Genomic DNA, 26184 nt, shown 5'->3' with positions numbered 1-26184 from the left:
AAAGTTTCTTTCTTGTTTTGTGATGGTATATGATTTGTTTTATCCATCATTTTGTGTTTATTAAAAGACATTGTCGTCTAAGTTAAAATTCGAACAGTCGTTTTCTTATTTGTAACATAATGCTGTACATAATAAATAATAAAGCATAGAATAAATTTTAGATAGACTACATCGTGATCTTTATGACCTCCAGTTAATTTCTCTTGGGCGCGGACATCAGATACAGGCCCGTAGGAAGCAATTTCAGTTTGGGGGTTGGGGGGTTGGGGCACAGTCATACATTTTCAGTTGGAGGGGCACTATTAACTACCAAAAATTCCTTGACAAGCAAAAAAATTAATAAATAAATAAAAAAAAAAGGTCATCAGACATTTTTATTGAGGGGGCACAAGCATATACATGTAGTAGCTATGTTTTCTATAGTAGTCTATATATCGGAAAAATTATTGGGGGGCACCCCCCCCCGGTTCCTACGGCCATGAGATAAAGTTCGTCTCAGAAATGAACAAAGCCACTATGATCCCAATCATTGAACGTTGAAGAATGTATATATTTTCAATTTTACTGTTAAATTCTATAAATGATATAGATTATGATGCTTAAAAGCAGAGACATATATCTATTATATGTCTCTGTTAAAAGGAAGGTAGACCTTGGGTTAGATTGTGTTAATTATCATTAGATAAAAGTTTTTAATCGTGCATGTTCGAGGCAATGCACGATAGGGGAAGGGGGAGGGGTGCATACTGTATGTATATTTAATTCAATTTATAAATTTAAGCATTCATTTTGGTGTTATTAGGAAAGAAAAGAATTGCTTCCAAAATAAAGTAATAAACTGGAAATTCAAAATATTTTATACATACAGTACGTATACCCTAAAATGATACTGGATTCCATCTCGCTCTCTCTCTAATTGGGGGGGGGGGGGCTGCCTATAAATCCGCGCAGTTTCTCTCAACTCTCAAGTTCTACTGTGGTCAGTTTCTCACCTGTGGGCGCGGTTCAAGTGCACAAGCGGCACTTACGTGTCTATCATCGTGTAAATTAGAAGACTTTACACATCTTAAGTGATCTTCTGATGTTTTCATAACTTTCATCATTAAAGTGAAAAGAGATTCTTTTTTTCACTGTTTGAACGGGACCTTACTGTGTGAATTCCGACCCGTACATGTCTTATGCAAGGTATTGATCGAGGGAGTCTTGCATCAGGCATTCAGAGGAATACACACAAATCCGTGAACTTGCAACGGCGATTGAGGGTATATATATCAAGTGTTAAATGTGCTCTGCATATAAACTTCTGATTTTCTATAAGAAGCACAGAAATATTTTCATAGTATCATATTTCCCACTTAGAACAATCTCTTCTTTAATTTTTCGTCGAGAACGACGAAGAACAATGCAGTCTATAAATAGATCGAGGTCGCGTCTTTGTTTAGAGGGTGTTTGTGAAGAATCACGCCCTTTGGTTGGAGCAAATAGCACGAGTTTCTCTAGAACAAGTCGTGTACATCTTTTTTCCCAGAATTCCAAATTACGCAAGCGCACTTGCAGTTTCATCCCACCGTAACTAGTCAGCCCGCCGGCTGACTAAAAATATCTTATTTGATATAAAAATAACACCGGGTATTTGTTTTTGTTTTTTTTTAAAGTTCGAGTTAATTGAGGTGAAATATCCCTCTGCTCCAAATTTCACCATTTTTTTTTTACATTCCTTACATTGATTTTCATCAACAACAATAGTATTAGATTCAAATTGAAAATAGTTTGAAGTATGAAACGTTGCATACTTTTTCAGAAATGAATATTATGTCTAATCATGATGTGAAGAATTGAAGATATGGAGAATTGAAAGATCTATATTTTTTTATCTCACCATAAAATTAAAAATATGAGGTATATATAAAAACTAATTTTAAAATTTACTAATTATACCTATCTAATTCACATTAGAAAACATAACGAAGCGTTGTTTTTTTATATATCACATTGTGTTCCGTGCTTGTAAAATAAAAACGCATTCATCTACGAGAGTTATCTTTCTATCGACAGGAGTTCTCATTCTTCAAAAATATTTTAGTGAAAACATATCAATTAATTGATTATAAAAATTTCTGTCACAATTAAAAGAATTATATTTTAAAACATAGAAATATTGGCAATAGAAAATTGAAATCAATATTTGTAACATAGTTCGGATTTGAATGAGTTAACTATATAAGGGTCTTCATTATTTAACTTTGGTAAAACAATTCATTGGATTTCTTGGAATAACGAAAGTATTTATATATATATATATATATTAATTACTAGTACTTTTCTCAAAAGTAATATTTTCCTTATAATATTTTATAGAAGTCGCACAGTGCAGTGATAAAGAATTCCGGTGTTCTACTGGTAAATGTATCATAAGGACAAAGTGTGCGACTTAAACCCAGACTGTCCCCTACAAGATGACGAAGAGGGAGACTTCTGCGGTATAATTACCTTGTCCTTGTTTCATTTTGCTCAAGCGAATTATTTTCTATCATCTGCTTTTAGTAGAAGAAAAATGGTTTACTTATTTGGTAAATAGAAGAAAAAAATGTTCTCCAATATATTTGACACCGCTTAAATGTTTTAAATCAAATATCATCGATTTTATAATTAAAAAAAAAAAGTTACTTATATAAACTATTCATAATTTCCAGTAGTGACTTTCATTAAGACTCGGCTTAGACTTTATTTCATTTCAGTCTTGCATTCATATTTTTTTTTTGTTTCACAGATATAAACAATTATAGAGCATTTTGTGATGTGGACAGTGATAGATGCAACTGGACCCAGAATCCTCAGTGTCCATTTCAGAGAAAGAGTATCAGTGAATACAACATCGTCAAATACAATAAGTATTGTCATTACGGTCTGACAGGTGCGTGAGGAATTATTGGCAAATTGTTCAGAAAAACATTGTTTTATGGCTATAAATACGTATGTATTGGCTTTGTTTGTTTTGTTTGTTTGTATGTTGTTTTACGTCCCTCTCGAGAATTTTCACTCATATGGAGACGCCCCCACTTGCCGGTGGAGAGCTGCAAATTTTGTCCTATGCTCGGCACTTACGGCCATTGAGCAGTGATGGATCTTTATCGTGCCAGCACCTACTGCGACACGGGACCTCGGTTTATACGGTCTCATCCGAAGGACCGGTCCCCACGTCCGACAGTGGGATTCGAACCCGCGACGTAAGGATCAACTCCTTACTTCGCGACTATAGAGCAGACGCTCTAACCACTGCGCCACGCGGGCGACGGGTGTGGAAAAGAATCATACACTTAATATGCAGCCAAGAAAGACGTTAATGTCCTATTTCTTACAAATGATCACTGACACTCAAAAATAGAACCACAGTGAAGTGATATCGGCTATTATAATGTTTTGCTTGAGATCATTGGATATGCAGTGAAATTTCTTTCAATTAACTGAAGCAAGATCTTATCAATTGTTGTACAAATTCATGAAAGTCAGTAAAAACTATTTTCACCAATACAAGAATGATTAATTGATTGTACGTTGTTTTACGTCTCGTTCGAGAACTTTTAACTCATATATAGATGTTACCATATACCGGTGAAGAGCTTCGAATTTAGACCTCTACTCGGGACCATTGAGCAGTGAGGGTTCTTTACCGTGCCGACGGCTACCGTGACAAGGGGCCTCAGTTTTTAAGGTCTCATTCGAAGGACCCGCAACTTTCACTCCAAAGTGCCGAGCGCTTGGTGAAGGAACAGTCCTACCTATTTTTTTCGTCTTAGGTCAGTCGCGGCCGTGACACGACCTTCCAATCACGGAGCGAGCTTTCTACCGACTGAGCTACCGTGACGGCATACAAGAATGAAGTTTCTGAGTTTTCCTACTGCGATTTAGTATTTCCGATGTTAAATGCTATCCGTATCAAATGTCATTCAAGCTAAATGGTTATCTGCATTATTTCATGACATTTTTTGAAATTTGACGAATGTTTAAGTTTATAGTATTCTTCATAAAATATTTACACAACCATTTTTCTTTTCTCCATTGACCATGGGGAAAATTTCCCCGAAACGTATGCCAACTTGGTAAATTTTAAAACTTCAAAGTTGATGTGATATCTTTTTAGACTTTGCCATTTTTGCTGATAAATGTAAAAACAAGGAGTCGTCCATATTGATAAGTCCAGTAATGCAGCCTTTCAATGCCTCTAACGACTGTAGGGTAGGTGTATATCACAGACTGGTATAAAAGTTTGAGGTGATAAATTAAGTACGAACAATAAAATTTACCCGCCATCGCATTTCTCAGGGAGTATTTGTCCAGTGTTTTAAAAACGTACGGTGAGTGGACGACAATGATATGGCTGCTTGAATTTAAAAGGATTTTATAAAAAAAAAAGAAAAATCCGACACATTTATGGATTTTGATTCATGATTTCAATGTTTTTATTACAGGTGCGGTTTTGGTATATAGCAGACATTTTAGATAAAATAAGTATCTCCATCTGTTTTAACGAATCCAGTTGTGAGATTGTACAAACTTTCCGGCGATTTACCGCAGAGTCGGAATGGCAGCGGGTATCTGTTAGTATACCACATCGATATCAATCGTAAGTTACTCGTGTATTCTTCCACAGTAGAACATGTATTCAAAGGTCCTGAAAGACTTCCACCATTATATTTTGTCCCCCGCTTTCACTGAAAGTGGGGGATATTAATTTGGGTCTGTCTGTCCGTCCGTCTCTCCGTATTTCTGTCTGTCTGTAACACTTTCGTTTCTGCGCGATATCTCGAGAACCCTTTGAGCTTTTGAAATGAAATTTTGCATAGGAACTCCCGATGGCCTAAAAAAGAACCTTATTTATTTTGAGGTCAAAAGATCAAAGGTCAAGTCATAAATTCTGTCTGTTTTAACACTTTCGCTTCCGTGCGATATCTCTCGAATTCTTTGAGCTTTTGCAATGAAATTTTACATAACAACTCCCTGTGGCCTAATTAAGACCCCTATTGATCTTGAGGTCAAAAGGTCTAAGTGTAAGGTCGTAAATTCATACATTCTGTCTGTGTGTAACACTTTCGTTTCTGGCGATATCTTAAGAAGCTTTTGAGCTTTTGCAATAAAATTTCATACAATAACTCCCTAGGGCCTCTCTGGCCCCTCTCAAAAGGTCCCGCCCCGTTTTTTTTTTTTTATTATTATTTATTGTATTAAAAGTCGCTTGGCACTATTATTAGCACAGGGGCATGTGGAGAGTTATTACGTATAATACAGGTTGTTGGCGGACGTTATATTCTTATTAGAGAAATACCGACATCTTACGAACGAACGTAACCAAAAAGGGGATCGTTCATTGTACTCACAATTGCATTATTAAACTCTTCAATGTTATTGCGATTTCAAAAGATAAAATTCCCGCAGGTTACCTCAAAACTACTTGTTGTCGTAGTCGCTACCGTGACGCTACAATAAATTTCAATGGACATTTAAACGAGCAAAGGGGTTCCGAAAAGGGAAATACACATGTAAAAGGAAAACGAAAAATGTCTCATTTTGAAGCATGAAGTCAAAGATTCTGTCTTACGAAAAAGAGGGCGAGGGAGAGTTAAAAAAAATAAACATAAAACACTGTCCTTTTTAGCTCACCTGAGCCGAAGGCTCAAGTGAGCTTTTCTGATCACATTTTGTCCGTCGTCCGTCTGTCCGTCCGTCCGTCTGTCTGTCTATCCGTCTGTCCGTCTGTAAACTTTTCACGTTTTCGACTTCTTCTCAAGAACCACTGGGCCAAATTCAACCAAACTTGCCACAAAGTATCCTTGGGTGAAGGGGATTCAAGTTTGTTCAAATGAAGGGCCATGCCCTCTTTCAAGGGGAGATATTTAGGAATTAGTGAAAAAATAATGGCATCATTTAAAAATCTTCTTCTCAAGAACCACTGGGCCAGGAAAGATGAAACTTATGTGGAAACATCCTCAGGTAGTGTAGATTCAATTTTGTTCAAATCATGACTCCTGGGGGTAGGGTGGGGCCACAATGGGGGATCAAAGTTTTACATAGAAATATATAGAAAAATATCTTAAAAAGTCTTCTTCTTAAGAACAGCAAAGCCATGATTGGTCATATTTATATGGAAGCTTCCTCAGGTAGAGTAAATTCAAGTTTGTTCAAATCATGACCCCTGGGGATAGGATGGGGCCACAATGTGGGATCAAAGTTTTACATAGAAATATATAGGAAAATATCTTTAAAAATCTTCTTCTTAAGAACAGCAAAGCCATGATTGGTCATATTTATATGGTAGCATCCTCAGGTAGTGTAGATTCAAATTTGTTCAAATCATGACCCCGGGGGTAGTGTGGGGCCACAATGGGGGATCAAAGTTTTACATAGAAATATATAGGAAAATATCTTTAAAAATCTTCTTCTTAAGAACAGCAAAGCCATGATTGGTCATATTTATATGGAAGCTTCCTCAGGTAGTGTAGATTCAAATTTGTACAAATCATGACCCCTGGGGATAGGGTGGGGCCACAATGGGGGATCAAAGTTTTACATAGAAATATATAGGAAAATATTTTTAAAAATCTGCTTCTTAAGAACAGCAAAGCCATGATTGGTCATATTTATATGGAAGCATCCTCAGGTAGTGTAGATTCAAATTTGTTCAAATCATGACCCCCGGGGGTAGAGTGGGGCCACAATGGGGGATCAAAGTTTTACATAGAAATATTTCGGAAAATATATTTAAAAATCTTCTTCTTAAGAACAGCAAAGCCATGATTGGTCATATTTATATGGAAGCATCCTCAGGTAGTGAAGATTCAAATTTGTTAAAATCATGACCCCCGGGGGTAGGGTGGGGCCACAATGGGGGATAAAAGTTTTACATAGAAATATATAGGAAAATATTTTAAAAAATCTTCTTCTTAAGAACAGCAAAGCCATGATTGGTCATATTTATGTGGAAGCATCCTCAGGTAGTGTAGATTCAAGTTTGTACAAATCATGACCCCTGGGGATAGGGTGGGGCCACAATGGGGGATCAAAGTTTTACATAGAAATATTTCGGAAAATATCTTTAATAATCTTCTTCTTAAGAACAGCAAAGCCATGATTGGTCATATTTATATGGAAGCATCCTCAGGTAGTGTAGATTCAAATTTGTTCAAATCATGACCCCCGGGGGTAGGGTGGGGCCACAATGGGGGATCAAAGTTTTACATAGAAATATACAGGAAAAAATCTTTTTCTCGAGAACAGAAAAGCCATGGTTAGTAAAATTGATATGGAGGCATCCTTGGGTAGTGTAGAATGAAATTTGTTCAAATGAGGGACCCGGGGGGTAGGGTGGGGCCACAATGGGGGATCAAATTTTTACAAATGAATATATGGGAAAAAATCTTCTACTCAAGAACAGCAATGCCATTTGTTATATTGATATGAAAGCATCATCAGGTAGTTTAAAATTCAACCCCCACCCCCACCCTCCCTTCATTAACTTTTCAATACTAAACTGATTTTTGCATTTTTTTTTCCTAGCCAATGTGCTCAGGTGAGCGATGTGGCCCATGGGCCTCTTGTTTGTTCATGCTACTGGCTAAACTTTGTACATGTAAATCATATACGGTGCCAATTTTGATGCACCAGAGGCGCATTTAAAGTTACATAGTGTCAATATCATGTGTTTCTTTTAAGTTTTCTTTTTCGTGTTGGGGCAAACTAAAATTATTTTTACTTGTATTTTTCTCCACAAATGTAGATTTTTTTAGGTTCTGAAACCTGTAATTTTCTGAGACGTAAAACTTTCAAGAATTGAATTAAATTTGCATGTGTCGTGCAAAAATCTTACTTCTGTAAATTTCCCCGTTTTTCCGTCACAGTGTCTCTTTAAACAAATTATGTCTCTTAAGTAGATTCCTTATTTTACGCGAGTGCTCAATATCGCGAAATGGCCGAGGGGCATCAAATCGCGAGAACAATAATTCGCGAATGGGTGATGTATCTAGAGATTTTACATACAGTAAAGCACCTTAAAAATAAAAGCGATTAATTTTATTTCGCGAGTGGTGCTTCTCGCGTAATTACGCGATAATTTATTCCTCGCGTATATTTAGGAATCTACAGTAATGCTCATGCCGAATCGTTGGAAATCCGAAATATTTAATGAAAAAAAAAATCAAGAGCTGAAAAGGGGGGAGGGGGGGGGGCAAAGACTGGAGCAAAATTACCTCTAAGGATCGTATGTATCTAAGAAGAAGCCTTATCAACCGAAAAATTACGAACGGGCTTTTTTCCCACGGATTCATGGTATCGCTATAATACATGTACATGTATATTAAAGCCGGGTTTAATTTTATTTTGATAGTTTTCTTAGCCATTACAAGGAATTGTCACCTCTGGCAATATCTGCGTAGAAAATTAATCAATAGCTATTCCTGACGTGATATACATGAGAATGATTTTGCAACTGAAACTCATGCACATTTCATTCAAAATATTCAGTTTTTTACAAATTAAAATGCAATGCAAATCAGCTGAACAGAAATTAGCCTTAGTAACCCCTGTCCACATGAATGCTGCTTCGGTAATTTCCAGACACGTGGTATCAGCCAAATTAGGTTAGACCATCTTTAAAAAATTCTTTCTTTGCCCTCACCGACTGGGTAAAAATGACCCGACTCAAAACTTGTTTAACCTTAGGAAACGATAATTTTTTCTCCCGAATTTTCTTTCTCCATCAATAAGAATGTTGAAATTTTCTGGAAAAAACATTATTACCTATCTACCGACCCAATATTTATATGATAATGTATGAAGAAAATTTTGTTCCAAAAAAGTTGGACCCCCCCCCCCCCCCCCCATGAAAGAAGGATTTTCGACTTTAAACCCCCACCCCCTTTTTTGTTTTGGTTTTGTTTTTGCTTGTCAGAATTTTTCTTGTAAGTTGATTTTTTTTCTCTGGCTCCCCCAACCCCACCCACTTTTAAAAACGAAAATTATATGTTTCTAATTCGACTAATGAATAATAAATAAATCTGCAGCAATATTACTTTTACCAGAAAGAATTCACGACTGTTTTAAAAAATGAAAAAAAAAATCCGTAGAAACTACTTCTACACATCAGTGAAAACTCGTCAGTTTTTTTTTATTTGCCTGTGTGTGCAGGTACATTTGAAGCATGCCTTGACAACTCAGTGAATCAGCACCATACACTTGATGTTCTCAAATTATTCATATTTTGAGAACTACAGTATCTCTTTGTCAGTATACTTGAATCAATCTATGATTTTTTTTTTCTTTGAGATGACGCAAGTTATAATTTCGACTATAGTTTTTTTTTCTCTGTACATTAGAGCTTCGGTCGAAATTACTCTGAGTGCGGGATCAAAGTTACCCTTCACGTATACAGTGTATCTTGTAATTTTATATTCTGACGAATAATGCATGCTTAACAAACAATGACATAATGGTACATAGCTTGAGTACAAAGAAAATTTAATGAATATACAGCACCCACAGACATGTAGCATCAGAGGGGTCTGCCCCACCTTGTGCACACATTACTTTTCACTGTTCGAAATGTTCATTGAAAGGCTTGTTGCCCCCCCCCCCCCCCCTTTGTTGCAGTACAGTCAAATGTAGGCTAATGTAGTAATGTATGAAAAAAATTGGTAGCGAAAGAAGAATTTTTTTTGCTTGTCAGGTTTTTTTCAGGTAAGTTGAATTTTTTTCTCTTGCTGTCCCCCCTCCCCATTTAAAAAAAACGATGCTACGTCTCTGACCCCACCCAAATGCATAATTTGCAGCTTTTATCATCCACATGTCTATACAGATATAACATATATCATGAAAGGCAGCCGAAAGATAAATTAAGTGAAGATTGCAACATAAAACAGCATTCAAGAAGACACTGTCTATCATATGAATGCTCTTTTATTTCTTTGAAGTGATATTTCACATAAAGAAAAACCTACCCTTCTTTCTTTATGAAGTTACTTTTTCTTTTACTAGATACGGTATGGAAAAAAAATTATTGCATATACATGCATTGCCCCATTCCACTTTTATAAGGATTGTAGTATATGGATCGTAGTATTCCATGTATTTACTTAAATGTATTGAAAATGGACATTTGATTCGATTAGTTGAGCTTCGACCCCCTCTCCTTCCCCAAGTACACAAACATCTACGCGCGAGCACTTTAAAAATATTAAGTTTTCCGGAGAAGTGCCAACTATTTTCTGATTTTTAGCTCTACTGGTCAGAGACCAGAAGAGCTTATGCGATAGTAAGGTGTCCGTCGTCCGTCCGTCTGTCTGTCTGTCTGTCTGTCTGTCCGTCTGTCTGTAAACAATTTTTCAAAACACTACTCCTCCTACAGTTTTGGTCCGATTTCAATATAATTTGGCACACAAGTAGACTACACTAAGATACATAATTTAGTGCATCGGTTTTTGATTTCGATGGACGCTGTTGCCATGGTTACTAAAAATAGAAATTTCTGTGAAATTTCTTTAAAACGCTACTCCTCCTACAGTTTTGGTCCGATTTCAATATAACTTGGCACACAAGTAGACTACACTAAGATACATAATTTAGTGCATCGGTTTTTGATTTCGATGGACGGTGTTGCCATGGTTACTAAAAATTGAAATTTCTGTGAAATTTCTTTAAAACGCTACTCCTCCTACAGTTTTGGTCCGATTTCAATAAAACTTGGCACACAAGTAGACTATACTAAGATACATAATTTAGCGCATCGGTTTTTGATTTCGATGAACGGTGTTGCCATGGTTACTAAAAATAGAAATTTCTGTGAAATTCCTTTAAAACGCTACTCCTCCTACAGTTTTGGTCCGATTTCAATATAACTTGGCACACAAGTAGACTACACTAAGATACATAATTTATTGCATCGGTTTTTGATTTCGATGGACGGTGTTGCCATGGTTACTAAAAATAGAAATTTCTGTGAAATTTCTTTAAAACGCTACTCCTCCTACAGTTTTGGTCCGATTTCAGTATAACTTGGCACACAAGTAGACTACACTAAGATACATAATTTAGTGCATCGGTTTTTGATTTCGATGGACGCTGTTGCCATGGTTACTAAAAATAGAAATTTCTGTGAAATTTCTTTAAAACGCTACTCCTCCTACAGTTTTGGTCCGATTTCAATATAACTTGTCACACAAGTAGACTACACTAAGATACATAATTTAGTGCATCGGTTTTTGATTTCGATGGACGGTGTTGTCATGGTTACTAAAAATAGAAATTTCTGTGAAATTTCTTTAAAACGCTACTCCTCCTACAGTTTTAGTCTGCTTCTAATATAATTAGGCATACAAGAAGACTATACTAAGATACATAATTTATTGCATTGGTTTTTGAATTCGATGAACAGTGTTGCCATGGTTACTTAAAATAGAAATGTCTGTGAAATTCCTTTAAAACGTTACTCCTCCTACAATTTTGGTCTGATTTCAATCTAATTTGGCACACAGTTAGAATACACTACGATACATAATATGTATTTCTGTTTTTTTTTTTATTTGGGTGAATGGTGTTGTCATGGTTACCGGTACTAAAAATAGAAATTTCTGTGAAATGCTTTCAAAACGCTACTACTCCTAGTTTTCATTTGATTTCAATATAACTTATCACAAAAGTAGACTACATTAAGATACATAATTCTATTTATTGTTGCATGTTGCAATGTTTCAAATCCAAGTGCTACTTTTCTTTTGTTATACAAACAGACCAGTAGAGCTACAGTCTCATCAGAGACTTCTGGTTAATGGTTGATTTCTGAAACGTTAGAAAACAATGTTACACTGTATAATTCATTACAACAATTATTGTCCATTGTGCTCTCGCTCTCTCTCTCTCTATTACAAACACATAAATGTACACTTTTAAATACAAGACACTATATAAGCGCATCACCTAGTAACTTGTTGCCTTTGCATGGATTTATACAGGTAATGAGTTTAGATTTCATCCATGCTATAAAACGTAACTTTCCCCAAATGAACACAGCGCACACTAATATATATATATATATGTATACGTATAACCACTGACGCATGACAAATGTGTTTCCTAACCCGTCATAGGTATTTTGGCGTATTTTCTTCTGTTTGTCCGCTTTTAATTACATTGTAAGTGATTACTGAAAATTAGACAGAAGAAATTATCATTTACAAAGTGATTGAAATACTGTCCGTTCTATTATACACATAATATTAATTTTTCCGATTTATTAATTTTAAACTAGGTGCAATAACTGGTCCCGGGAAAACTACCGAGATACGGGAAGTTAGGGCGAGTTATGTTCGTTCGTAAGATGTCGGTATTTCTCTATTACATCTATTAGAACTGTTTAGTAAAAGCTAAATTAGACAACATGTGTTCTGTAAAATTTTGACAATATCAAACGTGCATATAAACATTATATGTGACCTGATGTTTGCATTTTATTTGCTGCATAATCAAGTGCCTCCGTGGTCTAGGGATATGATTTTCGCTTAATATGAGAAAGGTTATGGGTTCAAATCCCAGACGATCGTTTTTTTCGATTTTTTTTCCTGGATTTACTAAATGATAGTACTCAGCATGTGAAATGAAAAAGTTATGACAAATGGCTTGTACAAACTCATAAAATCATGATTACAGTATGATGAATATTCTATATAAAAAGAATCTTCTATACACAAATTAAAGAATAAGCAATCAAATCTTTATATCAATATTGGCATTTTTTTATTTGCTTCAATATACATGTATACATTTAATAATTCTACAAATCCAGTGGGGGGGGGGTCGCCCCCCCCCCCCCTCCGAAATGCGCATCCTCTTCTTTTTTTCCCTAAGCGGGGGACACAAATTAACTGAATTAGCTTGTTTTCTTTAGCTTTGTCATGATTGTTAGATTTTTGCTATGTAAAAAGTTGTGTGTACTCTTTTGTAATACGTAGCAATTCAAATGTAAAAAAAATAATAAAAATAATATTCAAAATATAGTATTTATCTTTTCCCAATAATTACTAAGAACATGTACATCCTATAACCAGCTCATACACACATGTAGCTTACTTGTACTATTCTATTTTGTAAGATTCCACGTTGTATTACTTGCTCCTGTTCATGATGATGGTATTGTGGCCCTTGACCAGATAAGTTTTACACCTGACTGCTTTACAAAATCTGATGAATGGATGGAACCACACATGGAGGAGGGTAAAAATACTTGGTATATTCAGTGGACAAGCCTTTCATATTTTAACTCGAATACGTGTAAAACTTAACAAAAAATCCAACTTAATTAACAGAAATCGGAGGACTTTTAAAAAATTATAATGATACTATTTCTCTGCATATTAATTTTCGTTGACCTAATTTGGAAACATTCAGATAGTGTGGGTACAACTAAGTGGAGGCAAGAATATAAAGTTGCTTTGTGTTTTGTAGTATATTATATCGGCAAAATCCGTGTTCTCTTCCCGGTTCCGGTTAATACGGCCATGGTACTAATTTTCTAAGCGAACAAAACATATTTTAGTATTGATTATTGTATACTTTTTTAAAATTTGTATTTGGTTTTTGAATGTTTATGCAAGTGGAGTTAGACGACAGTTCTACTTTCATTCTTACAATTCTCGGGATTTGGGCTGGTATTGTCGTTGCTATGGTTACTGCTGTGATCATTTTCTCAGGTACATTCTATGTATTTATTAAAGGATTAGAAAAAAAGTAGGGAATTTCAATTAATTCTTTGATATTCCATATGAAATACAATAACTTTTTTTGTTGACAATGAATATTCATATGAAATGTAGAAATAAAGAAAAAAATCGGGACGCGTCGTGACCATGACATTAGAATTATTTTAATAGCAAATTCCCATTAGGTTATTTTACCTGCCTAAATTTATGTCACTAGTTTTCAAAAAGAGGCAAAACCTCAAGGACGAAATTCCTCGGAATATTCTTCCGGTTTCTACATCTACAACTTCCTCTGGAATAGATGGGAAATGTTCAGTTCCGGTTGACATATCTGACGCCTCTTCCGCTGACAGCGAGCGCCAGTCTCTTGTTCCCGGTAACTTGGCAGTGTCGAACATCTCACCGTACTGTGAATGGACCGAAGATAAGATTAGAAATATACCTAGAAAGAAAATCAAACTTGTTAGGCAAGTTATCTATTGAGGAAGATAAAAGTATTTCGTTTTTGTTTTTCATATTTCATTTTAATAATGTCTTATTTGTTGAAATTTACCTTCAATTTTCATTTTTGATAATTGTACTTAAATCAAACAATTTTTTTCTCTTAAAAAAAGGAAAGGAATTGAGAGATATTTTAGAGTTTAATATTTAGAGTTTGATATGGAGATGGTGATTTTGACAACAATCTTCTCAGTCTTTTTTTCTATTTTGATAACGCGTGTGTACTTTTCATGAGATAAATACTTATTTCAACTCCCAATTTTTTTTTTTTTTTTGCAGACTTCTAGGTAAGGGTGCGTTTGGTGAGGTATATTATGGACTACTTGCGGATGTATCGCGTCTTCGAACGGACTTACCAATAGCCGTCAAGGTAAAATGATAACTCATTCATCTCTTGGTAAAATAATGACGATTTTATCCCTTTTCATGTTGCCAATTTAATTCTGTTTCGCTGTATTGTTGGTGAAAATTTAAGAGGACGCTGACATTTATGCGAAAATTTGTAGAAATTGCCAACTTTATGTGCCGAACAAACTAAAGCAGAGCTATTTTTTGAAGCTGTAACATTAAGGTGAGATCAATGTAAAAAAATGATCGAAAAAAATCAAACTATAACCAATGAAAAGCCTTGAAATTATTAATCTATTTATCTTTCATTCTCTCTCTCTCTCTCTCTCTATATATAATTATACACAAATTTCATACCATTTAACACCATATTTAAAAGTTATATTTTCTAGCAAGTTTAATCACCCGAACATCGTTCGCTTTCTTGGCATATCTACCGATAATCGGGATCGTTCTTTGTATCTCTTGCTTGAGCTGATGGAGGGTGGAGAGCTCAGGACTTTCATTAGAGAATCACGACCAAAACAGGTGAACAGTTTTTAGCTCACCTGAGCTGAAAGCTTAAGTGAGCTTTTCTGATCACATTTTGTCCGTCGTCCGTTTGTCTGTCTGTCCGTCCGTCTGTAAACTTTTCACATTTTTGACTTCTTCTCCAGAACCACTGGGCCAATTCAACCAAACTTGCCATGAAGCATTATTGGGTAAAGGGGATTCAAGTTTGTTAAAATGGAGGGCCACGCCCTCTTTCAAGGGGAGATAATTAAGAATTAGTGAAAAAATAATGGCATCATGTAAAAATTTTCTTCTCAAGAACCACTGGGCCAGGAAAGATGAAACTTATGTGGAAACATCCTCAGGTATTGTACATTCAAGTTTGTTCAAATCATGACCCCCGGATGTTGGGTGGGGCCACAATGGGTGATCGAAGTTTTACATAGAAATATATAGGAAAATATCTTTAAAAATCTTCTTAGTAAAGCCATGATTGGTCATATTTATAAGGAAGCAACCTCAGGTAGTGTAGATTCAAGTTTGTTCAAGTCATGACCCCCCACCCCCCGGTGAGGGGGATAGGATGTGGTCACAGTGGGGGATCAAAGTTTACAGAGGATTATATAGGAAAAAACTTTTTCTCAAGAGCGGAAAAGCCATGATTAGTCAAATTAGTATGGAGGCATCCTTGGGTAGTGTAGAATGAAATTTGTTCAAATGAGGGCCCCCGGGGGTAGGGTGGGGCCACAACGGAGGATCAAAGTTTTACAAATGAATATATTGGAAAAAATCTGCTGCTCAAGAACAGCAAAGCCATTTGTTATATTCATGTTAAAGCATCATTAAGTAGTTTAAAATTCAACCCCCCCCCCCTAAACTTTTCAATACTGAACTGATTTTTGCTTTTTTTCCTAGCCAATGTGCTCAGATGAGCGATGTGGCCCATGGGCCTCTTGTTTAAATATCTTATCACTGTCTTCATGCTTGAAATTGTAAAAAGGCATGGAATGAAATGATTGAATGCAATTTTAAGAATTGTAACCAAATTGAAACACAAAATAATTCAAGGACAGTTTATAAATTATTTATGGGGGAAAGTTCTCAAAGCCCATTTTATTATTTCTTACAGTAACTTTTATCATTCGAAGGTTACCTGTTTTTGTTTCAGCCTCGTGAACGATCATTCCTTACTTTACATGATCTGTTGAAATTAGGAATAGATGTTGCTCGGGGATGTCACTACTTAGAACAAAACAAATTCATCCACCGGTTTGTTAATACATTACTTTCACATGTCTTATTGATTATTATTTGCTCTAAGAATGAAGGGAATTGTTGCAAAAAAAAACGCTCAACTTCTAACAATTCTTTTCTTTTTATAGGGATATTGCTGCAAGAAACTGTCTTTTGACTGAGAAAGGTCCGAATCGGGTGGCCAAGATAGGTGATTTTGGGATGGCAAGGAATGTGCTCAGGTATCGTCCTCATATTTGTTCAGAAATAATACTTATAATTAATAGAATTGCGTTAGAGTATTTGCAGTTCGGTTAATATGCTTCACAATTTATATACCCTTATCAATGTCTTTCTTTTAGAAATGAATTTAATAGGTACCCAAGTTATACTGGTATAACTTGGGTTGGAGTAGTTTACGTTTTATAAACCGCAAAGAGGTTTATAAAAAAGCGTAAACTGTTCCAACCCAGGTTATACCAATATAACTTGGGAAGCTATTAAATTCGTTCCTTATAATTTAATTTTCCATCATAAGTGTAAAAAACAAGACAATTTCTCCTTCAAAAATGCCTTCAAATTGTATGTATTTTAAATGTAACGTCAAGCTGATTGATACCTTCTTGACATAAGTCATTGTGACGTACGCAACCCAGGTTATACGATATAATCTATTTTTTATCCAATCAAAGGACGCGTTTCAACCAAAATTAAATTATATATATATATTTATTACAAACTTTAAGTCCCACAAAGTGATTTTTTTTTTCATCCGTCTAACAATTTCATTGTTGACCGGTCTGTCAGTCCAACAAGATTTGTTATACCGCAATGTCACTGCTACGTCACAATAGTCGTCGTTCAATATCGGCGACACGGAAATAAACGAAGTTTCAAGAGTTACCAAGTACCATGCTTTTTTAAAGATAAAGAATGTTTTGCAGTAAATAATTTCTGTGTTATAATAATTTAATGATCTTATTTTTCATTTATTATTGTTGTCATTTTTATAAGCCAAAATATTACTTATAAAGAAATTGTTTCATTATATGAGTAAATCTGTTTAAAGGTTTAATTTTAGTGTTCTATTTTAAGTGAAGGGTATAACAAAACAGTTTTAGACTGGGATTCTGGCAATATATGATTTGTTGGACCTGAAGGTGAAAATGTTGCCCGAAGCTTGCTGCCTCGGGCAACATTTTCACCTTCAGGTCCAACGAATCATATGTTGCCCTCATACCCAGTCAATGACTGTATAATAATATCAATTAAAATCATTGATTGCTCGTCTTCAGAACCAACTACTACAGAAAAAATGGCAGGGCGATGGTCCCGGTGAAGTGGATGCCACCAGAAAGCTTTCTTGATGGGATATTCACATCTAAAACTGATGTCTGGTATGTAGAAACATGATTTAGCAATCACACTTGAAATGAAAAGATTTTCACATGCAAGTCATAGTTTGTCACCAAAAAGAGCAACGTTATCAAATGTCAACTAGAAAGAAGAAATTACAGTTAATACTGATCTATCTATGAAAGTTTACTTTGTTTTACTGTATTTGAGATGATAACAGTTTCAAGGTACATGTATGTATATTATAATACAAATCTAGAATCTGAACAAACTACTAACACTTGTTAATTTGATGATCTTACAGGGCATTTGGGGTAGTTCTATGGGAGCTGTTTTCAATGGGACACATGCCATATCCCGGCAAATCTAACGGTGAAGTGATGAAATATGTCAAGGGAGGTGGAAGACTTGAGAAACCTCCTTTATGTCCCTACCAAATGTAAGATTTCAATTCTTAAAAATATTTTTGTCACTCAAATCTGGTTAACATAGTAACGCTGATAAATCTTTCAAACACTTTAAATTATATATTTTTTAATTATCAGTTATGGCTTGATGTTACGATGCTGGCAAGTTGATGCGGACGGACGTCCTTATTTTACTGGTGTTGTGGAAGAACTAAATAGAATTAATAATGTAAGACTTTTGTTTTTGATAACATGTAATCGCCATTCGATTATTTTATGGCGAATACTGAATATTGTTTTTCTTGGCATCATTAATCAGAATAAATCTCACTTTCCAAGTTTCTAATCATGCAGGAAGAAGATATTTCTTCATTGATAACTTATGAAGACGTTATGGGCATACAGTCCAGCACGTGTGACCAAGATCACGTGACTTCCGGAAGTGTAACTTACGCTGAGGACATAAAACATAGCATGGCTGAAACAAAGCTGTTCTCTGAAAATGACAGTCATTAGCCCAAAAGATACGATCGTCCTCATTAGCTTTACATTTATTCCATCACACTGAATGCATAGCTATTAAAAAATCATGCTATTTATGTTATTTTATGTTGTTATAAATTATGTTGTGAATTATCAACATGCAGTGTATCCTTTGAAGAAGTTAGTAAGTTGGCGTTGTAGAGAGAGAGAGAGTACTGCTTGAAATAAAATATGTGAAGATAACGAACAGTATTCGATTTCGAAAGTCCATTAAACATTACAAATAGGAGTAGAGCAAACACGGACCTCTAAGACATCAGAGGTGGGATCAGGTGCAATGGAGGAGTGAGCATCCCCTGCCGACAGTTCACACCCGCCGTGTGCTCCTTGACATGATCGGGGAAAAAAAGGAAAAATCCGTCGACAAATCAGTGTGTAAATAATGGCCTAACAATTAGTATGAAAATAGTTAGTCGGCATTTCACTAAATGAAAGATTGTATTTGCTGTCAAGGTCATTGTATCGACCATAGAACTTATGAAATGATGACTCTAAACGAGACTGCCGATATTCTTGTTTCATCAACTTGTTTGTCAATAATTTACCTCGTATCGAATCAACTTTTGCGTATCGAATCAACTGAGAGATATAAACCCCGTATGCTGGTGATAAGGGTATATTGCTGCACAAGTAATTGATGTTGACGATTGAAAAGTTAAAGTCATCACGTTTGTCATAAAGTTTTGTTAGATTACCATTAAAGTCTTTTTCTACTAAAATATCCAATATGAAACAGATGTGTCAGACTCTGAGGTATCTTTTGTCACAAGTTCACCGATATATATCGTGTCGACATAAGAATGGAAATAACCATTGTTAATTGACAATACGTCGTCGATATATCTTAATGTCGAGTTGAAGGCCACAGCAAGTGTTTTCTTCTTTTCACGTAAAAGATTTTGAACAAATTCTGCTTCATATGAATACAAAAATAGCTCTGCTTATAACGGGCCGCGGTTGGTACCCATGGGAATTCCAATAGTTTGTTGGAAGACCTGGTCTTCATAAACCACATAGATATTGTCAATCAGAAACTCGAGCATCTTTTTAATGTCAACTTCAGAGTACTTGTGTGTACGAATTTTTTAGTATCCACGTCTGATTTACACCACTTCTCGAATATATTGTTGCACATATATTGTTACTCTTGAAGTTTCTCCTTCACTACTGTTAATATCTTATTGAGAAGTGAAGAAAGGGGCTTGGCAGAACATTTACTGGAACCCGTTATGTATCTTTGTTGTAAGGATTTTTATGAAGTTTCGGAATCCAATATAGATATGGTAATTAGTCCCCTACCGGTGAAACAGGAGGGGACTACATGTTTCCTCTGGGTCTGTCCGTCCGTCTGTCTGTCCCCTTGTCTGTCAGTCTGTCCCACTTGGTTTTCCGCACTTTGTATCGACCATAGAACTTACGAAATGATGACTCTAAACGAGACTGCCGATATTCTTGTTTCATCAACTTGTTTGTCAATAATTTACCTCGTATCGAATCAACTTTTGCGTATCGAATCAACTGAGAGATATAAACCCCGTATGCTGGTGATAAGGGTATATTGCTGCACAAGTAATTGATGTTGACGATTGAAAAGTTAAAGTCATCACGTTTGTCATAAAGTTTTGTTAGATTACCATTAAAGTCTTTTTCTACTAAAATATCCAATATGAAACAGATGTGTCAGACTCTGAGGTATCTTTTGTCACAAGTTCACCGATATATATCGTGTCGACATAAGAATGGAAATAACCATTGTTAATTGACAATACGTCGTCGATATATCTTAATGTCGAGTTGAAGGCCACAGCAAGTGTTTTCTTCTTTTCACGTAAAAGATTTTGAACAAATTCTGCTTCATATGAATACAAAAATAGCTCTGCTTATAACGGGCCGCGGTTGGTACCCATGGGAATTCCAATAGTTTGTTGGAAGACCTGGTCTTCATAAACCACATAGATATTGTCAATCAGAAACTCGAGCATCTTTTTAATGTCAACTTCAGAGTACTTGTGTGTACGAATTTTTTAGTATCCACGTCTGATTTACACCACTTCTCGAATATATTGTTGCACATATATTGTTACTCTTGAAGTTTCTCCTTCACTACTGTTAATATCTTAGTGAGAAGTGAAGAAAGGGGCTTGGCAGAACATTTACTGGAACCCGTTATGTATCTTTGTTGTAAGGATTTTTATGAAGTTTCGGAATCCAATATAGATATGGTAATTAGTCCTCTACCGGTGAAACAGGAGGGGACTACATGTTTCCTCTGGGTCTGTCCGTCCGTCTGTCTGTCCCCCTGTCTGTCAGTCTGTCCCACTTGGTTTTCCGCACTTTTTTCCTAAACGCTTGCAGATATTGAGCTGAATTTGGGTATGTGAGTGTATCTTGATGAGTTACAGATCAAGTTTGCATTTCGTTCCGCTTCCATGATTTCTGACGGAATTTAAACCTGTTTAATTTTTTAGGGTTTTCCGCACTTTTTACTAAACGCTTGCAGATATTCAGCTGATTTTTGGTATGTGACTTTACCTTGATGGGTTATAAATCAAGTTTTATTGATTTTTGACGGAATTATGGCATTTTCAATTTTTAAAGGGAACCAGATTACACTTGCCGGTAGGGGACTAGTATTGCTTATACAATATTTCCAGAATATTCGTTTAACATACGAGACATTACATGGCACTTACTATGCCATTTAAGCATGGTTTCTTAAAAACATACCTACATGTATACATTTAAAAAAGAAATAACATGATCATTGCAGATCAGTTGCATTTCAATTCGTCTTACAAGCAAGTCCACAGAAAATAAATGTCCTTGTCATATGTCAGCGAAGGCTTTAAACGTTCTCATATCATATTATATATGCAAACATAACGGAACTTCTCGGGCCTTAATTATGTGCTGATTTCAAATTGAATTGATGCATCTCAATTTATTACTGGGGGAAATAAATATAAATGTTATTGTCTAACTTGTCTTCCCATGTAAATCTATTCTTAATTCTATGCCAAGCAAAATCTTATGTAAGAGACACATCGTTAACTGACACTATGAACCCAGAAAAACAATCGTACATTTTAATCAATAAAAAGAAACAGATTCATGTCAAATACAATAGAGATTAGTCATCAACAGTGATAGGCTGCCTCAGAGTTGATGTGATGCTCATTTGTCCTTAAGCTATTTTCCCTGCAGTAAACAATTGTCCTGAGATTACGATGGTGAAAAATGGAACTCCCATTCGCACCGGATTTTAATATGTTGTCCAGTTCATGACACTTTTGAGTTTCATACCATTCCACTCTCATCTACATCTGTATCTATGCAATGAAATATATTGTTCACAAGTTCCTATTTTATGGTTGTAAAGATTGAGATAAAGAAGATTTAAGATATTTCATTTTAATACCTTTGAGTTTTATAGGTTCTTTTTGATACCTAGAGAGTATAAAAAGTATAATTATTTTTTAGTTAGAATAGTTAAACTTATAACAAATATACAATATTTAAATGACAAAAAAAAATACTATATCATATAAATGAATATATATCTGTGTAAAGGATGGCGTTTTTCAGGGCTTTAGTAGACAGAGATGAATTGCTATAAAGTAAAATATCTTAAACAAGAAGCCCATAGGCCACAACGCTCACCTGAGTCAATATGGTCCTGCTTTTCTTCGTCAGCAGATTTCTTCTCCTATATATTCATATGTAAAGCTTTGATCGCCTGTTCTAGGCATATCCTACCCCTAGGTGCCATGTTTTGAATGAAATTGAATTTAAACTTTCTGAGGATACTTCTATATTCATATAACTAATCATGGCTTTTCTGTCCTCAAGACCATAAACTGAGAATAGACTTAAGTAAAAATTTTGATTTTAAATATCTTGAGCTCTAATTAATTTATGTGCATGACACTTTGCGGGTGTGTATATTACAAAAATTCATACACATGGAGAAAAAATTATTCCATTATCAAAATTATTTTAAAATTTATATTGATTTGAAATTTTGACTTAAGTCTGTTCTCAGTTTATGGTCTTGGAGCCTGTTCTTGAAAACCGAGTTCTAAAGATGTCTGTCACCCTACCCGGGGGGGGGGGGGTCATGATTTGAACAAACTTGAATCTACACTACCTGATGATGCTTCCATATCAATATGACTAATCATGGCTTTGTTGTTCTTGAGAATAAGATTTTTAAAAATATATCCTATATATGTTCTTTTGTAAAACTTTGATTCCCCATTATGGCACCACCCTACTACTGGAGGATGCCTTGAACAAACTTGAATCTACACTGCCCGAAGATTATTCCATATCAATATGACTAATTGTGGCTTTGTTGTTCTTGAGAAGAAGATTTTTCAAGATTTTTTTTCTATATATATTCCTATGTAAAACTATGACCCCCCCATTGTGGCCCCACCCTACCCCCGGGGGTCATGATTTGAACAAACTAGAATCTACACTACCTGAGGATGCTTCCATATCAATATGACTAATCATGGCTTTGTTGTTTTTGAGAAGATTTTTAAAGATATTTCCTATATATGTTCTTTTGTAAAACTTTGATCCCCCATTGTGGCCCCACCCTACCCCCGGGGGTCATGATTTGAACAAACATGAATCTAGACTACCTGAGGATGATTCCAATATCAATATGACTAACTGTGGCTTTGTTGTTCTTGAGAAGAAGATTTTTCAAGATTTTTTATGCCCCAGGATCGAAAGATCCCGGGGGTATATTGTTTTTGTCCTGTCTGTCTGTTTGTCTGTCTGTCTGTTGTCAACTGTAACCTAGCCCATAACTATTGCGCTGTCAAAGGTAAGGCTTTAATATTTGACACGAGTGTTTATTATGACAAGACCTTTCCATTGGTACAGAAATTTTTGATCATGTGACCTCAACTGTGACCTTTGACTTACATTTGAAAAACTTTAACATTGGCCATAACCATTGCACTGTATTCTACGTCCCACTCCAGAATTCTGTTACCATCGGGGTTGTAGTGTTTCACAAACGCATCTATTTCTATGTAAAACTTGATCCCCCATTGTGGCCTCACCCTACCCCCGGGGTCATGATTTGTACAAACTTGAATCTACACTACCTGAGGATGATTCCATATCAATATGACTAATTGTGGCTTTGTTGTTCTTGTGAAGAGGATTTTTAAAGAATTTTTCCTATATATTCCTATGTAAAACTTTTATCCCCCATTGTGGCCCCACCCTACCCCCGGGGGTCATGATTTGAACAAACTTGAATCTACACTACCTGAGGATTATTCCATATCAATGTGACTAATCGTAGATTTTTGTTCTTGAGAAGAAGATTTTTAAAGATTTTTTACCTGTATAATCCTATATATTACAATGTAAAACTTTGATCCCTCATTGTGGCCCCACCCTACCCCCGGAGGTCATGATTTGAAAAAAAAAACTTGAATCTACACTATGTAATGAAGGTTTTACATAAGTTTCAACTTTTTCAGCCCAGTGGTTCTTGAGAAGAAGATTTTAAAAAGATACCACAAAATTTTCACTAATTTTTAATTATCTCCCCTTGAAAGAGGGCGCGGCCCTTCATTTGAACAAACCTGAATCCCCTTTACCCAAAGATTCTTTGTGTCAAGTTTGGTTGAAATTGGCCAAGTGGTTCTGGAGAAGAAGTCGAAGATGTGAATAGTTTACAGACAGACGGACAGACAGACAGCTACACGGACAGACAGACAGACGGACAAAATGTGATCAGAAAAGCTCACTTGAGCTTTCAGCTCAGGTGAGCTAATAAAAAAATGTTCTAAATGAACAAAATGACCATGTAATTAATCATTACCAGTATCAAAAGTTCAGTCTTACATGTACTAGTTGAAGAAAATATCTAAGAGTAAAGGTAAATTTTTGTTGTTGCAGAAGAAATTCGGATCAATTTTTTTATATATTTTTTTTTTTTTTTTTTTTTTTTTTTTTTTTTTTTTTTTACACTGTGTATAGCTTTATTATGAAAAATAAGACTTTATGTGATTTTCATACATGTATCAATTTGCAAATATGCGTGTCTAAGCTCATGTATTATTTTTCATACTTGAATAGGATGCAATAAAATAGTATCAGAAATATTAACAAAACCAGTTTCAGGCAACATATCTCAAGAATTTGATCACTGACCTCATATAAATCTTTTACTAACAGAAGAAGGCAATAAAAGTAAACTGAGGCTATAAATACTTTAGGGTTCCTATCATTCATATTCTTGTAAGTTTACGTAAAAATGGGCAAAATTTAGAAAATCACCATAGGAAATTCGGACTGAAATAAATGACAAATTTATTGTTCAAAATTTGATTTTTTGTTTTCAGCAACACTATTCCATTTTAATATATTTCCTTATCTAAAGAATTCTCAAACTTAATTTTATTTTTAAATAACGAAAATATTGGCCATAGCGTAAAAAAATTAGGTCTTCTCTGAAAAACACTCAGGGTGTATTCGATTGAGCGACAGGAGTTACTAGAGTTGTAAATGAAATAGGACATCTTCGACACGAGCGGCCAACCCGTGTTACCCGAGTATACTCGTCAGTTTACCTGGAGTAACAATTGAAAAAAAAGTGGCGGGAAGTGAAGACGCAAAGCAAGTGTGAAAAATTTGTCAGTGTTTATATTAGAAATTTACAACGTCCAGGAAAAAAGTCTATATTATTTTGACATTCTTTTTTTTCCTGTTTAGTATTCAGATCAGCCTGATCAATTTACTATTGTGTTATTATTGACAGTTTTTAATCTTTTAAGAAGCTTATCTTTTTTTGTTTTAGCTATGCCTATTTGTTGGATTATAAAAATGTATATCTATGTATATTGATCAATTAAATCATTCTAGATCTTATAGATTAAATGATTGTAACATACATATTTCGTGTTAATGGTTAAATATTTCAGTTTTAAAATAGTGTGAGAGCAATGGCAGAAAATAATCTATTTATAATCTAAATATGGAGGTCTCATCCCTAGAACCAACTGGTATGTCTTTTACTTTCTATACATCTATACTTAAAAAGGTTGTAACTATATGGAAATTACCTTGTCATCCTTCAATCACAATCATATCATTGTACCATGACATACGTAATTTTTGTAAAAGATGAATTTAGTTTAAATATTTACCATAGTTAAATGCCACAGCCATTTAAGACCATGAAAACCATGAAACAACATAAGCTCAAGATTGTTATTTCTAACCGGCGTCACAATTTTGGCGGGCTGCATTTCATCTCCGAAATTTTTAAAAATATTCAACTTTTCATTCCCGATATTTTTTGGATTTCATCTCCGACATTTTATCATGAAGTACTTTAACGGCAATGAAAACAGAATTCAGGACATTCCTTCTAAAAAAAAATTAAAAGAATAAATAAATGATATTCTCCATAAATTCGTTGCAGTCTCCGAGGTATAATTCAGTGGACATTAAATTTTGATGAAAAAGTGCATGCTCATTTAGCACATGCAAAAAATTTAACTAAACTTATTATACTGTATTAAATACAGTGT

At 35.0% G+C, this 26184-nt stretch overlaps 1 pseudogene; it reads left to right on the top strand.

Annotated features, from left to right (window-relative positions):
- LOC133180390 (uncharacterized) overlaps nucleotides 1-18592 on the top strand; it is a 42764-nt pseudogene extending 24172 nt beyond the window's left edge.
- Nucleotides 18593-26184: the final 7592 nt, after the last annotated feature.

The sequence above is a fragment of the Saccostrea echinata genome, unplaced genomic scaffold (genome assembly GCF_033153115.1).
Source record: "Saccostrea echinata isolate AGI-Se365-2 ecotype Australia unplaced genomic scaffold, CSIRO_AGI_Sech_v1 ptg000006l, whole genome shotgun sequence".
NCBI classification, from domain to species: Eukaryota; Metazoa; Mollusca; class Bivalvia; order Ostreida; family Ostreidae; genus Saccostrea; species Saccostrea echinata.
The sequence above is the reverse complement of the archived record's forward strand: the minus strand, read 5'-3'. Positions and strand labels throughout refer to the sequence as shown.